The following is a 3,789-nucleotide window of genomic DNA, read 5'->3' on the forward strand; positions in this document are numbered from 1 at the left end:
ATCTTCCAAAGCTTTATAATTGTAATAGCACCGATTCAGATCCCCTGAATGGTTTGTCTCCTTAGCCTTCCATTTGCAGGCTCATGGTGACAACAGATTCAGACAGTGAATATATCCAAAAACTTAAGTACGTTGTTGCATAGAACTCCTATAAAAGATAACTTGACCTCTTTTCTTTTTATCGAAATATGTAATCTAGTGCGTAATGTCAAAGAAAGCTGAAGGAAATACCTTTCCTAGATGACACAATGTAATAATGATTTTTTCCTCCAGCTTGATTAAATCATTTTCATTCAGCACTTTTGAATACAACTTCAAGAACAAACCACAGAGTTCTATCATCACAAAGCTCACACTTTTTGGTAGTGTTCTTTATATGGCTAATGGAAGAAATTAGCGCATAAGCATATGGCAATCAGGACTTTTAAAGCCAGAAATTTTATGCTCTTTTGTATGCACACGTCAAAAAATGTTTGTAGAGTAGCCATCCAGAACTTTGATATGTATTAGTACTTTGCAATGACATCATTCTTTTTCTTGTGCATTAGAATACATGCCAGAGGTAAATGAACTCTATTATAATGTTCAAGTAGTTCTTCGTAGAGTAAATGTCTTATAGACATAGCTTCCTAGTCAATCCGACCATATATTGTGTCGTTCGATTTTCTTTCTATGTGAAGTATATCCCAATGAGGTTATCGCACACATTTTTCTCTATATGTTATGTTGCAAACAAGGTAATATGTTTTTTTCCTCCAATTATATGACAAATGTTGAATAGAAACTTTTTACCCATACTGCATGTTGATACCTTCAACTTTATTTAATATATCTTATTCATAAAGTACAATAAGAGCGGACCTCACTTCAATAGTCCCATCAAAAGAATGTGTATTGTAATGATATCTACGGTCCACTGGCAGTGTCTCATATAACACTCTTTATTATAACCAGTAGACAATAGATATATGTATCCTTATGGCAACAAGGACAAGCTAACTTACCTTAGGTACTCTACCCAGACAGATTTGCATATGCACAAAAATCATTAATTATCTGCAAAAATGCTACTTGAAGTTGAAATCTTTTTTTTTTTTTATGCATCATACATCTCCATCTGAACATCTCATAATTCTTTCAACTCTTCTATAAGTGGTTGCATATACAAATCAATATCTCGTCCCAGATTATTGGATATGATCTGTGAGAGTATGAAATAATGTTGCTTCATGCAGATACAAGGAGGCAAATTATATGGAATTAGTACAACTCGCCATGTAGAATGAGTTGTACTCATCATCCTAAAAGGATTGAAGCCGTCATTTGCTAATCTGAATCTAACATTTTGAGGATTAGAAGCAAAGAAAGTGTTCCATTCATTATGCCATCTCAAGTCGATTACTGTCTTTGATGACATAAAAGGCTTCTGAAGTCATGGTATCAAAGAAAAATGATGCACAACATTAGCAAAATCTTGCTTACCTTATCTTGTTTGTTTATGGCCTGACTTGGTGATTCTTGTTATTTTCTATCTAGATGTCCAACAAAAGTCACGTTTTTTCTTTGTTTTTGCATCTTTTCAATACAACATACAATGTTTTGGACACGCATCAATGTTCACATAACTGAAGGTAAAATCTCTGATAACCTTTTTAATCTCATTATAAAACTTTGGGAAATGCTTCTTTCAATAGTTCAAGTAACATGGTGAAGAACTTGTTGTACCATCCACGTAAGCATTTTATTTGAAAGAGTCGAACCAATTACAAGTTACTAAACCATGTGCAACTTGGGCATAGTTCTTGCTCTGCATCCTCTAATAACTTATTAAATGACTCAAATTTGTAGTATGACTATTCATGGTTTCATGCTCCTCTTTATCTAACCCAGTACCGGAGCTCGATGCTATAAACTTATCATGCAACATTTCATGCATCTCATCTTCGTCTAACTCATTAGATGCATTGTCCACATTAACTGCCGACATTGTAAAAGGTTCTTCATGATAATCCCATTAAATGTAGCCTAGAAAGATTCATTACATATTATATGATAGAAAACTGACTGCAGAGGTAGGTATAAGAAGTTGTTGCATTTTATGCATGGACATTTTGATCCTACTATTAATCATTGGAGAGTTTGCAAGGGCAAATACTATAAATTCTTCTGCTCCAGTCACATATTCCTCACTTGGACTATCAAATATGACAACAACCATTATTATTATAAAATCTTCAACAAAATTACTGAAAAGTCAACTGGTACCTCTCTTTGTTCATCCAAGTCTTGTCTTCCTTTGAAATTAAATAACTAAGTAAATTCAACAATCACCCTTCTTCTTAGCAAAATTCTTCAATCTGAAATGATTAATAGGTATTACAAAAGAGACATGGTTAATGTTCCTTGGGTAAGGGAATTACATGAACTTTCTCAGAGGACACACCTCTTGATGACGAAGAAATGACATTGACTTATAAATCTTTTTTAAAAGGAAGATGCATAAGAATTTAGAACACATTTACGATACTTCCTAAAATGAAATTCAAATGATCAAATCCAACTCTCATTGGAGTCAATGTTTCTATGTTTTTTAATCAGAACTAGATTTTCTACCAAATCTGTCCAAACGAATTTGAAATTAGATATATCCATCATCCTTATTATCTACTAACTATAGAGAGCTTCCACCTTTGGTAAAGGAGGGATGTGAAAGCATATGATTTCAGAAGAAATCTCAAGCATTGGAAAAGGGCCAAGTCTTACATTGCCCTATCATACTTCTAATTTTCAATAATAAGTTCTCTTAATGGGAACTTAGATCTAAACTCTCTTGAATTTTGTAAACAAACATCAACCTCCTTGCCCCAGCTTAACTCCCTCTTACAACCTAGAGGTTAGAAAGAAGAAAATAAATAAGTGGTAACATTACATTGTTTGAAAAGGCCATGGTCTTACTGTATCCATGTCCACTGATGAAACCTAAATTTTGGACTAAGTGATATTAATTAGAAAAGTTCAGCATGATACATAAATGTGCCAAAGTTTAAAGTATCAATATGAAAATAAAGAGGTCTTGTAAGGCTGGTGCAGCTCATATGCGGCTCTGCCACTATCTATGGCTGCATTGAGTTTAACTTTATTATTTGAAGAAAAACATATACAAAAGATGCTGACCCTATTTCAAACAGGAGTCCAAGGCAACACCATTAAAGTAGAAAACTAAAATTAAAAAATCCCTACCCTACCATTTTTCAACTAAGGGACACCCCCCCCCCCCAAATCTACCTCTTATAAACTAAAGTTGTTGCACCTATAAGTAATCAGATAATGAATTGTTAATTCATTAATCCTCATATTTGATAGATTGAGCCTTAACTTCGAACCAAAAAAATGTTCGTATTTGACCATTTTAGCATGTAATTGTCAATTTATAATTCTTAATTTAAGCTACAACCATCTATCTAAAAGATGATCTTGTTAGAGAGTGACCTCTTCAGTTCAATCAATGAATTAAGGTACCAAAGTTCGAACTATAACTCTTGGCAACCTAAAGAAATTGTCACTCTCTCACAACACTTCTGGTTACAAGCTTACAACAACTTAATAATAGTTACACCTACAACATTTTTCATGATCAAATCGATCTATTTGAAGGCACAAATTTGGCAGGTCTATGGTTGGTAAAAACAATGAACCCTCAAGAGTATACCCATAAGGCAACCTATCATGGATTTCCAACTTATGTCTTCTAGTCAATCTGATGACCTTTACAAGTTGCCCCTGCTAACT

The sequence above is a fragment of the Nymphaea colorata genome, chromosome 2 (genome assembly GCF_008831285.2).
Source record: "Nymphaea colorata isolate Beijing-Zhang1983 chromosome 2, ASM883128v2, whole genome shotgun sequence".
In the NCBI taxonomy this organism is placed as follows: domain Eukaryota; kingdom Viridiplantae; phylum Streptophyta; class Magnoliopsida; order Nymphaeales; family Nymphaeaceae; genus Nymphaea; species Nymphaea colorata.